At 40.5% G+C, this 15,020-nt stretch overlaps 1 protein-coding gene and 1 long non-coding RNA gene across 5 annotated transcripts in view; one reads left to right on the top strand and one right to left on the bottom strand.

Annotated features, from left to right (window-relative positions):
• Nucleotides 1-15,020, bottom strand: part of PRKN (parkin RBR E3 ubiquitin protein ligase) — a 582,309-nt gene that overhangs the window by 264,411 nt on the left and 302,878 nt on the right. The gene's annotated exons all lie outside the window — the stretch shown is intronic.
• Nucleotides 11,030-15,020, top strand: part of LOC310674722 — an 84,791-nt gene continuing 80,800 nt past the window's right edge. Inside the window, exon 1 of the long non-coding RNA XR_014509737.1 lies at nt 11,030-11,046. This is a non-coding gene — a long non-coding RNA (uncharacterized lncRNA). The remainder of the gene's footprint in view (nt 11,047-15,020) is intronic.

Raw genomic sequence — 15,020 nt, 5'->3', positions numbered from 1 at the left:
ATCTAAACAAAAGTCATATACAGTGAGAGAAGTTGGGAACCCTTTCCAAAAGCGCATCTGAAGATCAAAGAATGAAATATTTACAGCAGGGAATACTGTATATAACATTATTTCAACTGAACTAGGGGCAAACGTTTGCCAACAGTTCTTCTATACCAAGTCAAATTTAGCCCCAAGCCGCCATGTTAGGCACCATCAAACTTTTATACTCTGAGCAAGATTCCTGAGGAGTGTGAAGTGAATTTAAACATACTCTGAGAAACAGAGAAAAGCTGTAAATAAAATATGGCCTCAGATTCAGTACTAGATTCCAAATGCTCTCTGCCTCCAGGGTTATGGAATTAACTCCAGTTTCAAGGGTCAAGTGATGGACTGGGAAGACCTAAAGCAGCAGTGTGGCTGAAACTAAGGAGGCATGGATCCTATCAACCCCCTGGAAAGGAATCTCATGTAAAAGAAGCATAATAAACAAATATAGCAACAAAATAAACAAATATAGCAACAACAAAACAACAGGTTCAAAATCATGGAATCAAATTATTAAAATGCAGTCTGAAGTAACAATGAACAGACCAATGTCACAAATACAAGGTTGTTGTTTGTTTGATTTTAAATGAGACTGGAATTCACCCAAGGAGAACTGTTGTCTCAGCAGCATGCTGAGGTCCATGTATGCTACCTGGTCAAGATTTGCTGTTCAACCTGCCTCTCCTGAGCTCTGTTTTACAAACAGCCATTGCCCAATTATGTTGTGACTTGTTCCAACAATGTGAAGATGATAAGGACTGCATTGGGCAGGGTGTGTGTGCAGTAAGTCAGATAAAGCCAAATTCCCTGGCCGGGACAATCATTGGAGTTGAGGGCAATATCTCCCAAAGCATTACCTCCTCCTCTTTTGACACTTTCTCTGAGTCGGGGGTTGAGGGGATTGGGACCAGAGAAAACAACTATTAGTGTCAATAAAATCCTCCAAAATTTAAATAATGACTTAAATGTAAAGGGACCCCTGACCATTAAGTCCAGTCGCAGATGACTCTGGGGCTGCAGCCCTCATCTCACTTTACTGGCCAAGGGAGCCGGCGTTTGTCTGCAGATAGCTTCCGGGTCATGTGGCCAGCATGACTAAGCTGCTTCAAGCGAACCAGAGGAGCGCACAGAAACGCCATTTACCTTCCCGCCGGAGCAGTACCCATTTGTCTACTTGCACTTTGACATGCTTTCGAACTGCTAGGTTGGCAGGAGCAGGGACCAAGCAACGGGGGATTTGAACCACTGACCTTCTGATCGGCAAGCCCTAGGCTCTGTGGTTTAGACCACAGCACTACCGGCATCCCAGTGACTTACTTTACTTCATTGTATTTCATGATTTTTTAGTTATCTCCCCATATATATATATATTTTAAAAAAACTATCATGAAAGTTTCTTAACTTTAAAAATGTATACAGAGTAAAAAGGAGAAACAAAACCGCCATTTTCCAATGTTGATGTGAAATTACCTTTTTCTATAAGGCATTATTGAAGATACTGTGAAGAACACAGAAGGGAGGGGACTGCACCTGACTGCAGATAAAGATTGCTCATCAGCATGCAACAGTCCCTCCCAGCTCCTTTTAAGTTTATTTTCAAATGCTGAGTGGGGAAAAGGTGGGTGGGTGGGGGGTAACAATGTCAATCAAATTCTCAAATGAATCTGACTACCAGAGTGCTGAGATAGGGGAAAGAAATACAATTACAGACCATAAAGTACATTCAATCAGCAATTCTATGGTGCAGAAGCGGAAGATGTTGTTATTCTAACATTAGCACTAGGAAAAAGTACAGTAAACTAAAAACAATTTTGCCATTTTCAATTTATGCTTTTGAGTAAAAGTTAGATTCCAATCTATTTTGGTGACTATGAATACTGAACCAGGGCCAATAGTTATTCTGAGCACATTAATCAAGAGTAAAAGAGTGTCGCTTTTCAGTACAAAGGTGTGTTCCTTACACAGAAATGCTGAGCAGCATCTTTGTTTTGGTGTGCTTGGCATGAGAGAGCTATAATGCATGTTTCCTCAGTAGTGCACAGGGACCCACTATCTTTTAAAGAGAACACACAGACCCGCTCGGCAGTGTAACTTTCCTTGCCTAATTGGCTCAACTAAATCCTCCTCCCTCGCAGCTGGTTGCTGTAGCAACACGTTGGGATTCTGCAAGTCCCAGCATTCCATAGCACTGACTACAGCCATCCAATCATATGCCACTTTGCAGTGTGGCACTCACCTTCCATTTACAAGGTCACCTTGTTCAGAAGGTAAGTGGAATACTCTTTCTTTTTGTATAGATCTGGAGCTCACTGAAGGGTACATCTAAACATCATGAGGGGATGTTTCATAACAAGAAGATTACAGTCTGAGAAACATTACTGGGGGGTGTATGTATTGATCTACTGCTCTTCTACACCTCCTTGCCCAAAGAGGATAAAGGACCCCATACATTGCATCCTCAGAGAATTGAAACGAAGGTATCCTAGAAGGAATCTGGGATGCAACAGAAACACAGTCATCCATTTTCCCATATAAAATATGTCAACTGAAAATAAAAATCAGATGAATGAAGGATTATGTCTTGTGCGGAAACGGTTGTTTTTAAACTATAGAACTAAGTTAATCACTCCTGGCAACTTGTAATAGTAGGACATAAAAAGAGCAGGAGGACTTGTTTATCATGGGCTGTAGAAACTGTGAGTCCCAGAACAAAAAAAAATATATTATTATTATTATCATACTCATACTCCTCCTCCTCATCCCACCCTTCAGCCTAATGCTCCAGGGTAGGGCACAGCAATTTAAAAGCACAATGTTAAAAACAGTTTAAAACAATTTACCGATGAGAAGGTTGGTGGTTCAAATCCCCGCAACAGGGTGAGCTCCCATTGTTCAGTCCCAGTTCCTGCCCACCTAGCAGTTCAAAAGCACGTCAAAGTGCAAGTAGATAAATAGGTACCACTCTGGCAGGAAGGTAAATGGCATTTCCATGCACTGCTCTGGTTCGCCAGAAGCGGCTTAGTCATGCTAGCCACATGACCCGGAAGCTGTCTGCGGACAAACGCCGGCTCCCTCGGCCTATAGAACGAGATGAGCGCCACAACCCTAGAATCGTCTGCAACTGGACCTAACGGTCAGGGGTACCTTTGCCTTTACTACAAACATAAGTCTTGCGGGGGGTCAAAGGTCAAGCCAAAGAAGTGCATCTTCAGTGTTTACTGAAAACTTTATGTTGTGAACCAACCTGAGATCTACGGTTGAAGGGCAGTATACTAAACAAACAAACAAACAAACAAACTGAAGTTGCCAGCCATATGCTCTTTTGTGGGCAGAGTGTTCCACAATTTAGGGGCTGCCACAGAGAATGCTCTCTCATGGGCCATCCCCCTGAACCTCTGAGGGTGGTGGAACTATCAGAAGGGCACATATTGTTCTGGTCCTGTATTGGCTTATGAAGCAGCTGGATCTTACTACAGGAAACCTATTGTGAGTTGACTCATGCCTGTGTGTTATGTACATCAGTAGCTGGAGGATGGGCTAAACAAGGGGAAGGGCCATCTTCTAACACCCTGAGTACCCTTATGCTGGCTCAACATCTTATGTTGGAGGTCTCCCCCCCCCCCACGTGGTGCTACAGTAAAACTGAACAGCATGAGACTTTGGGTTGCCTATTCTACATTTGGCGCTTAAACATGATGAACAAGAGAGAAATGTTAATTCACTACCATGTTAAGCTGTCCACCAGCAGGTACTGTAAGACATCTGTGGTTATTTTGGAACCTGAGATGCTTGGTGAGGATAAAATAACCTGGTATTAAAGTAGGACTGAACTGCTAGTCCAATGAGCTTTGAATGGGATTAGTGATATATTGTGCTTCACTTCCAGCAGCAAAATGTTTTGGGTCAATCCTGGTTCATATTGCATGACCTTGAATCTACACAAATATTGTACCCTTAGGAGAAAGCACTGAATGTGTGGATCGGGCTATGAGTCCCCCCCACCACCACACCCATCTTACTGTTGTTCCAATATCTATGAAACACAGCACCATGGAACATTGCTAAAGTGAAAAGCTGGAATAAGATGCCAGAAGACAGCAAAACACCTTTTTTATATCATCACAGCAGATAGTGGAAACTCATTTAAAGTCATAATTCTCCTTGCTATCCCCTTTCCTCACTTTCCCTAACCTTGCTGTCTAAGTTTCTTTCAGAGAATTAGAAGCACAGATAGGGTGAAAGGGATTTCAAAGGTTTTTCTAGACTCTCTGTTGGCTCTTTTTTCATGAGCTTAAGAACTGTTTGGTAATGAAGGAAGCAATATTTTTCACTTTTCCTTTAGACAAGAGAACAAAATAAAATAAAAGAGCAACATAAAAGCAAGGGGCACATGGACACCGGATTCTGTCTTTTAAGCAACCCACTCCCCCCACCCCATATCTCACATATCTGAAGAAGCATTTCATTTATTGTGACACATTGTAATAATGCATTTGAAAATCTAAGCTCAACATACAAGGCAGAGCCAGCTCATAGCTAGTTTAAACTAAGTGAGAACATTACTCAAAGGAAGAAAACTTCACCTTCTTAAAAAAGGAATTACAGTGGTGAACTAATTTAAGATTCTCTAGGAAATATTTCTAGCTATTATCTATGCTCTAATAACATCCAGGATAGATTATGATAAGCAACATACATCTGGCTGCTTTTGAAAAGTGTCCAGCAATTGCAACTACTGTAGAAATCAGTCCACTGTATCCTTGCAATATCCCTGTGGGGTAGGTTTGGCTGATTGGCTATGACTGGTTTCAGGTCACCCAGTGGACTCCACAGCCAAGTAGGAATAGTGGTGGTTGACAAGGAAAAGTAGGTATAAAAGGAGAATTCCTGGATGCCAAGATCCAAGTCTGAGGCAAGTACTCTTTGGTTAAAGCCACAAAATATGCAGCAAATATAGGCTGTTAGACTTTTAAGATATGCCCCTGTGATTTGTTTCCAAAGTTCCCCTCTTCCCCCAGCATAGAAAAAGACCACACGTTTAGTAAGTTTAAAATGATTTACTTACTAACCCTTCAAAGATTCATGTGCTTTTCCATGCATCAGTCAGAAAGCATAAACAGTAAAGCTTGGCTTAGTTACAATGGTGAAAGTTAATAAATTATTGGTATAGGAACTCAAGAAAGGCTTGTAAGAGCCATGCAGCTAAGCTGCAACAACCAGCTTAGCTTCTTCACACACTGAACTTCTCTGGTAGACTTGGGGAACAAAGACTTGATTACCTAGTCCCTCTCAAAGTGAGCTACTCCTGGCAGGACAGCTTACGCTATGGTATTAACCCCTCAATTAGACTTAAACATGCTGGTTATATGAGGCTGGTCTCCCAAGTCCTGGTCTGACACTCTAGTCACTATACCACCCTGGCTCTCATACTTGATTCCAAGTGGAAGGGCAAAATCTGTAAATGAGAAGGAGCCTTTGATGAACGGAACTAACTTCTGACTAACAGACCCAATTACTGTAATGCACTCTATGTGGGGCTGTCCTTAGATGTGGTCCAGAAGCTGCAGCTGGAGCAGAATGTGGCAGCTAGGTTGCTAACTAGAGCGACCTGTCAACAGCACATCACACCTGCACAGAGGGATCTGAGCAAGCTGTCAATATGCTACCATACCAGGTTGAAAGTTTTAATATTGGTCTATAAGGACCTTAGCAACTTAGAACCAGGGTAGCCTTATCTCCACAAACTAGTTCAGTCACTATAGTAATCAGGAGAGGAGCTTCTTGTAGTCCCACATGGTCCCAAGGTCAGAACTATGGTGACATGGAGCAGGCCTTTTAGTGTAGCAACTCCAATATTATGAAACTCCCTTCTGGTGGCATTTCATCACCCACTGAAGACATTTTATTCTTCTACCAGATTTTCCAAGATGGATTATCCTAGCCTGGTTGCTGTTCATTTGGGAATAGTATATCATTTTAGTAGGGTTTCCCCCCCCCCCTCAAAAATCTGATTTTTCATTTATCGCATGCTGCTTTTGAAATTCTTTTGAATATAAATGAGTTAAGAAACTTTCTAAATTTCTTAACACACACACACACAGATAAATCAGCTCAATATTAAGTGCTCCATGGAATTTCCATTTTAATATACTTTCCAGCTGATTGCACAAAAGCAATGCCTCAGCAGCACTGAAGTCTTCTACTGTAGAAGCAGACAACCATTACTATTATACTATTATATCCACATATGTGCCAATAAAAAGTTAAAATGTACCAAGTGAAGTGGGTGACCCCCCCCCAAAGGGCCTTTTCAACAGTGGCACCTCTGTTATGGAATAACCTGGCATAATCTGTGTAGTAGACTTTCCTCAAGTAGATAAAGGCCTTCTTGTTCACTCCAGCCATTTAAGACAGTATGGGCCACTGTTTTAAAAACATTTTAACTTGGGAGGTGCAATAAGCTTTGATGTATTCAAATAGTGGTACACACCTTACCCCTTTTAATGCTTTTATGCTTTAATTTGCATTTCATTTGTGTTTCCTATTTATTAGGAGCACTTTTTACTTTTAACATGTCACATGTCATAAATGTTCCACAAAAAGCAAAAAAAAGAGCACATATTAGGAAACTGTGTTATGCTGAGCCCAGACCATTGGTCCATGCAGCTCAGGATTGTTTATACTGATTGGCAGTGGCCCTTCAGGATTTCAAGCAGGTATCTCTCAAGATTTACCTGGAGATGCCCAGGGTTGAACCTGAGGCTTTCAGAATGAAAAGCAGAGATGCTCTATCCCTGGTTTATGGCCCTTTCCGCTTAATCCTTAGGATGCATATATGACAAAGATTAACTTTGGTATGTGATCAATGGAACCAACCATGGTTCAATAAGCACAACTTAAGTGTCTTGGAAATCAACCTGCAAGATAAGTCATGAGCCCTTTACAATAAAATACTTAATCCAAGTAAGGATGCTTGTGGTGCCTCATCTTTGGAACCACCACCCAAATTTAGCCCAAAGCAAAATCTAAAACAAACAAAACTTCTGAGGCATTTCAAAAGATAGTTTCAACACAACTAGCAATTTTTCTCTAGAGGGTCTCTGATCCCTAGCCCACTCCTTTGTATTCTTCTACAGTGTTTCTCCTCCATCTCATTACTATGACAAAAAGGGATTATGAAAGAGAATAGAGAAAGAAAGCCAAAGCTGTGTGAAAATCATGCAATAAAAGCCATCTTAAGAACAAATTAGTGTTTCAGGATTGCTAATTAAATCTTCCCAAATATGTTAGATACAGACTTCGTCAGTAAATCTGTTTTGTTCCTTGTCTTTGGATTCATTGACCAATACAAAGAAAATGGGAAACCATCAGGATTTAACATCTGATTTAATTTACAAGTCTTGTGATGGAACTACTAAATAGAACTGTTGAATTGTGTTCTGGGTTTTATACCAAACTGGGAACTAAAGGAGAAGATGAAATTGTTTGAACTGAAGCCACCACAAAGGTCTGATGATGTAGAAAAGAAGAATCATATATTCATATATATATATACATTGCAATCTTGAAAGTAAAAGTCAAAAGAAATATTTATCTCTGTTATGCCTTGGAAAATTAATGCCAAGGAAAAAATACTTAGTGCATACTTCTAAAAAGTCTGATAATAAAGTTCTTTATACCAGGCATAATCCTTTCAGAGTTTCCATTTATTTCAAATGGAGAAGTTAAGTGCTTAAACTTCATCTGATAAAATACATGGATGGAACTGAAAAATGTTTTTGGGGTTTTTTTTGCTTGAGCATGCCTGTAATTCTTTTAAAATAAATTCTAATTTCATTAAGTGATTTTTAAAAAGATTCCACAAAACACCGTATCTATTGCAGAACAGCATATCTATCAATATAAAACTATTATATTAGCCTGCTGTTGAAAATGGAGCATTTATCGTGAAAGAAATATTCTACTTTGTTACTAGTTTTGTTAATTCTGAAAACTATAAAATAATTGGACTGCTGCTAGCAAGAAATTAAGGGCCTTCACACAGAATTTGCTGTAATAGAGCCCCTTCCCCCTTGTATTTATTTTATTTTATTGGGGGGGAGGGGTGCTCAAAGTCTGCTCAAAGTCAGGAGCTTGGTTTTACAAAAGATTTCCATCCACCGCATGGCACAAATGTAGCCAAGGGGGAGTGCAAGTCAATGCATAATGAACTAGTTTATCTCTGCTTAGCCTAACTGAGCCAAACTGTCCCTTGATTCTTACATGATATGCTTTCAGTTTAGAACACCATATAGCACTTGTAATGCACCATTACTAGGGCATCAAAAGCTAGTTTCTGGATGCTTCTGACCAAATGGGGATCCATACACATTATGATTTACCACACAGCCTCACCCAAGGAGTGATTTTTTAAAAAATGTTCCAATTGTCATACACATGCCAGACCAATAATAGGGTAAGAGAGCCCATCTTGCCAAATCGTTTGGCCCACTGTCAGCTGGTAACTACTGAAGCTGGTGGGATGGTGAACTTCTCAGACAAAAGCATTAGAGGGAAAAGTTGCAGAATGTGAAATTTCACATTTCTAGGAGTCAGCATCAAATACCTTGATAGAGATGTATTTTCTTGGTTCTGCTTGTACCAAGAGAGATGACCTAGTGACCAGCCTCCTCTGTTTTGGCCACTGCACTGACTTGTGGATTCTTCCGTCCAGCAGCAAAATTCAGAAATCCTCACACAAGAGCAAATTGACCAGCTTCACAGCGATAACATTTTTCTAAGACACAGTGCAGACTGCATTGCTTTCTGCAAAGCTCTTTAATTGTCTGGCTCTGTTTCCTGCCAGATGCTTGGCGATATTGTAGCACAGGCCACAGAGAATATGCCTTGAGGGAAGAAACTGAATTTGCTGTGTTGTTTCTCTTCTAAGAAAACAGTAGTAGGAAAACCCAGAAACATCCATTAAGAAAATACCAATGTATGTGACTTGCAGGAAAAAAAGCCGGTCCTTTTTTGTCACTTTGATATTTGGACAAAAAAATTGTGTGTGCTCGCCCGTGTACACAAAGAGAGAATTCTTAATCGAAAACACTACTGAGTGCAAACCTACCCCCTACTGACATCAACATTTGCTAAAGTCTAAAATGCTCCAAAATAATTAGAGATGATATTTAAGTTATGTAAAACTAGCTTTTGAAGTCTGCAAAAAGTGCTGTAGCACCTTAGAGAATGCCTGCAAGATTCTAATTTGGGGAACTGAATGCGTAGCACGTCTAATTCTCTCGGCCAAAATCCACAAGGGACACCAGCCAATGTACAGTTAGTTTAGGACGATGATCCTGGGTCCCATGCAAGTTCTGCCACAATGTTCTCAGTCACCTGTGTTATAACTGGGCTCTAGATTCAGGGGTAGGCAAGGAGACACTTCACATACTTTTGGTTATGTTCTCACCAAGCCAGCGAGGACAGACAGTTGCTTGCACAAGAGCTTCCAACAACTAGGTGCCCTACAGGTGTTCAAGACTACAACTCCATTCAGCCACAGTCAGCTGTGGAAGGAACAACAATGAGGTATGTTATTACTCAGAAGTAAGCACCCCTGTACAGGATTGCAGCCAGTTTTGTGCCTGGCTGAAGTATTAATGCACTGACATCAGTACACTTGCTTGTGAGCTGTCCCAATGATTGGAATGGGAGCATATAAAAGAGGCTTGTGAATTGCAGCGGTGGCACTTTGGTCTAAAGCTTCTTCAGCTGTTTTAGGTCTGGGGTAGCCAATGTGGAGCCCGCCAGATGTTCCTGGACCACAACTCCTATAATTCCTGAATGGTTATGCTGACTGGGGCTGATGAAAGCTGTACTCCAAGACCTACCTTACATATATCCTCAAAGTAACTATTTCAGTCGTTGTTTGTAGGGGTATAGAACTTGGTGATTAACAGTCCCAGAAAGAGGGAGAGTGTGTGTATTCCAAAAAATAAAACGCAGTATCATATCATCTACAAGTGTTTGTTTTTTTTTAAATTAAAAATTAAAACCAAACAAGCATACTAAAAATCATGAAATAGCATGAAATAACCACCCCATCTACATAGGAATTAACACAAAAAATAAATATTTGAAAATCAGACCATTAGTGCTGTCCAAATGCCCAAGAGAATAAAAAATATTTTCAGCTGGTGACCAAATGATAACAAAGTCAGCACCGGCTAAGTTGCCTTGAGGATAGCTTTCCACAATTGAGGAGCCACCACAAAAAGGCCCAAATATCTCTTGCAGGAGACACACAAAGAAAAGCCTCAGATGTTGATCACAGGGTCCAGGCAGGTTAAGCAGCAACTAAGGACCCTTTCTTATGTTATTTTTGCAGAATGGGGGTCTCATGTGGCTACATGACCTTTCTGGAAACCATACTGCACCATTCTGGAAACGTCAAAAGCTCTCAGCTCCTTGGGTAGGGGCCCACAGTGCAAGTCCTTCCCTGACTAGCATCCTATTTGCTTTTCAATATACTGATGCAGTTTTGTTTCATGGTTGTGCAGTGTTGCTACTTATTGTAACAAGGCAAAAAAATAAAATAAAAATGCTGCTTTTTTCCCTACCCTGAAAACAAACTATTCCACTACATATATTGAAAGTTATGGCCATGTTCAATCTTGAAAGACTGCTAGATAAGCAACAGCTTAATTGGCCACCTACACAATTATCAATTATCTTTGTTCAACAGCATGACATTTTGTAAGAAGCAGCTTTTTGATAGCATTGTGCCTCTTGCACCATAGATAATCGTTTGTCAGCTTCAAAAAAGTTAGATGCTAAGTAGAAAGGCTTATTATTTTCCATTGTTGTTTTAACTTCTCTGTGTCACTGTCTTTCTTTTTCCTTTCAGATCAGCTTACTTCTCTTATTATAGACAACTGAACTTAACGAACAAAAGCTAAGCAGATAGCAAAAAATGTAACTGGGGCTGCAATCTACTCAGAAGTAAATCCGACTGAATGCAGTGGAGCTCACTCCCAGGTAAGTGGGGTTAGGACTGCAGCCTTCATTATTGCTTTAATTCAACAAGCTGGAAATCAACACACCAATGAAGAGGGTGGCAAATGGCTTGAGCATGTGCCACTTTGAGTCTGGCCATGAGCAACAGAAGCAGGGACACATTAAAAGGATTTACTCTGTCAAAACTAGGACTTCTGCAGCAATGAATAATTAGTTAAATAAAAATGACCATATTGATCTGACATGGAATGTATACAACAATGGTCCTGGGCTAGTGGAAAACAGTTCTATCTAATTTTTGCCAATTCCACCCTATCAAATGCAACTTTCCCTGTGCTCTTTCCCAAAAGCTAATTCTGAGGATTTGGGGTCCCTCCAGAATAGTATGAGACATATGGCATTGGGGGGGGGGGCTACAGCAGGCAAGGGGTTTGGCAGAAATGGACAGCACCATCTTGCAAGAATGGAAGCACTTTTCAAAGTGCAAAGTTGCCGAGTGATACAAGCCACCAACTGCTAGTGTTCCTATTGCTGATTCACAACATTAGATGAATGGGCAGTTATTAGAGGAGGAAATCACTCTAGTACAGGGGTCAGCACACTTTTTCAGCAGGGGGCTGGTCCACTGTCCCTCAGACCTTGTGGGGGGCCAGACTATATTTTTTGGGAGGAAATGAATGAATTCCTATGCCTCACAATAACCCAGAGATGCATTCTAAATAAAAACACACATTCTACTCATGTAAAAACACCAGGCAGGCCCCACAAATAACCCAGAGATGCATTTTAAATAAAAACACACATTCTACTCATGTAAAAACACGCTGATTCCCGGACTGTCTATTCTCTATCCATTGGACTACAATGCCACTAAGAGAGTTCACTGATCTGTGTAGGATGATTCTTCCAAGCACAATGATTGGTAGCAGGTAGCATCTCTTTGATCTCGCCAAATGTCCACTGCCTAGGAACCTTTCAATGAGCATTACCCAAGAACACCAAGTGGAAATCACTCCTTTGAAAACACTGATGCTTCAGAAACACTGCACTTCAACCTGAGTCCTAAGTAAAAACTTTTTAAAAGCAAGGTTCATAAATGGTTAAACATAAAATATTGTAACTGACTGGAGCTGGCAGCCCACAATGCAAGCCAGGCTTTTCCTGCAAGTTATGAACAGAGTGGAAGTGAAATGCACTAAAACATTTACTTGCACACTGACTTGTTTCAAAAGAAAATCCATCCCTTACACCTGTCTGTGAAATACTCAGAATCAATTGCAAGTTTAGGAACATAGCAGAAGTTCAAAGGGGATCTTTTCAGGATTCTTATAAAGATCTACAGAGAAACATTTTTAAAAATTAATAGTTAAGGTAAGTTCCTGTTCCTATAGCCAACAAAGAATGAGCCACTGGGAAGCATTATTCACTTCCACAAATATGTGAAGGTGAAACTAAGAAGCGTGCCTGAGTTGCACTTTTTCTCCTCCCAGCTAATTAATATTCCTTGTGTGCCATGTGTTTTAGATTGCAAGCCTGACGGCAGGGGATGGCCTGATTCACAAGCCACACTAAGTGTGAACACATGAATGTGTGGGATCCTAGGGAGCAGCTTGCAGCTGCTTTCTCCTCCCTGGCCCTTTTAGCTGCTGTGGTGACTCAAGTCAAGGTTTAGCTTAAACATTTGGCTTAGATTGTTGCTGGAACCCAGGCTCATGGTTAAACCCTCTCCACACTATCCACAAGCTCAGCAGCAGCAGGCTCCTCTCTGGGAGTTGACATTTGTGAGTCTCACTAAGCCAATGTGATATCAGAGGTGGATTTGGCACCTCTCACTTTCCATTGTGCTTAAAGGTTGCAGAGCCCCTTGCGGCATCCCCAAGGCTCTTTGCCCAGCGCAAACGAACTGGTCACACACCCCTAAATCTGCCTTTGGTGATGAGCAAAACCATGTCATCATCTTACTACTGGTGTAAGTCATTCCGGGAGCCTATTTCGGCTGAAAAGCAGGTTAAAATGGTTTTGAAGATGAATATTTAATCCCAAAGTTTTCTTAGAGGTTTGGTTGTGGATACTAAGAAGTCTGGCATTGGGATGAAGGTGTGATCGTTTCCTTGAGAGGTTCAGAGAAAGAACGGCAGGAAAGGCAATGCTGCTCTATCACTGACAGTGAGTGTTTCAATGTACCAGCAGTGAAAGTAAGATAAAAAGACACGACAACGCATCTCACCCACAAGGGCTTCTAACACTTTCGGGAAGCCCTGCTGATATAACTGCTTGTGTGCAGATCCTACAGAGCATGCCAACGGAGAAAGGAAGGTCACTTAGAGATACCAAATCCACATTTCAAAGTACTAGCATCAATAAAAGGTCTTATCATGGGGTTTTGTAGGTAACTGAAAATAAGCATTAATAGCTGTGCACTCTGCTTTGATTGAACAGGTCTTTAAGACCTAAACCAATTAGTAACAATTCTTTGATGCTTAATTTGTCATTTCACTTAATTGATTTTTTTTTTTTAAATCCCATTTATTTCGGAAGCGGATAAAAAGTGATATGTTTGGCTTTTCTCTAGGCAGACTAGTTAAAGTGGCTAAGCTCTTAGTACAATATTTTTCTGGAAATTTTCAAGGAAAACAAACACAGCAGCATGTCAGGCATATACAATTGAAAAGGACAATTGATGGCCATGCTGGGTGGAGAAACTGTGGGAGGACACACCTAAGAAGAGAAGCTCTGAATGTATCACACCTTTAATCTGTGCAATTGCATACTGAATCTTATAAAGCCAATCCCTCAGAAGTGAAATTACAGCAGAGATGTCTCCTTCCAAACATGTGGATAGCCTTTTAATTCATTAGCACTGCATTCTGAACCCAGCCAAAGAAAAAATGGTTCCTTGTTCACTTTTACAGAAGCATTCAATAGGCAAAAGAATCAGACTTTAAAGGTCAGTCATTTTAAATGAGACAATAGGATGAGTTGAGATGACCGTCTTGATGTGTTGTGGTTTGGACTAATATGTTGGTGGGATCACATCCTAAACTAACAACAAGAGCAGTCTTCGTTTGAGCAGCTCATTCAGTATACCATGTCCATCAGCAGCCAATTCTGGATGTTTTAAGTTCAGGGTTTCTCAAATATCTCCCCACATGCATGAAAAGAATTTCCCGAGTTTCCTCAAATGAAGCTGCCCTGGTAGTGCTCTCTTTTCAGTTAGGGAATAAGCAAGCAATGGAATCCATGAAAAGCAAATAAGGTCATTGAAAGTAATTCACACTTCCCATGGCAATGTCTGGATCTCCCTAGCCTTTATATGAAAAACAAGGTTTAAATCCAACCCAGGGGCACTTTTCTTCACAGAATTTACACAGATCTACAATTTAATCCTTCTAATCTATTGTCACATGCAAAGTAATAAACAATGTCCACAAATCTGAGCCACTTACCTATTATAGTTTTCTTTCTGTAAAGCAGCCTGTAAAGAAAATGCAACACCCCCCCCAAATGCCAGTGGTAAAACACACACACAAGAACACCAACTGAGGGCAGATCCATACCGTACATTTAACGTATGTTCAATACAAATTCAACACACATTGCAAACACACTGCATATATTACCCAGTCATTCACATAAACTATCAAAACTGCTAAAGAAACACATGTTTACTGGCATAATGTAAGAGGAAGTGATAACTGATGATCTATTCCATTAGGGAACAATGACTTAGAAAACTCCTACATATTTGTGTAGTGGCAGTAAACTTATTTAACTATGAGGGTTAACTGCAACACGTTATATATAGGGCTGCCTCTGAAGACGGTTTGGAAACTTCAGCTGGTGCAGAATTCAGCGACCAGGCCTTTGACTGATTAACATTCTATAGCCTTTTAAATGTGTTTGTGGGAGTGGGGTTATTAGCTTGTTTTTGTTTTAGTATGTATTTTTTGTTCTCATTTTGTATTTTTTATGTTGCAAACTGCCCTGTGATCTTT

The sequence above is a fragment of the Podarcis tiliguerta genome (genome assembly GCF_965153285.1).
Source record: "Podarcis tiliguerta genome assembly, chromosome: 3".
In the NCBI taxonomy this organism is placed as follows: Eukaryota; Metazoa; Chordata; class Lepidosauria; order Squamata; family Lacertidae; genus Podarcis; species Podarcis tiliguerta.
The sequence above is the reverse complement of the archived record's forward strand: the minus strand, read 5'-3'. Positions and strand labels throughout refer to the sequence as shown.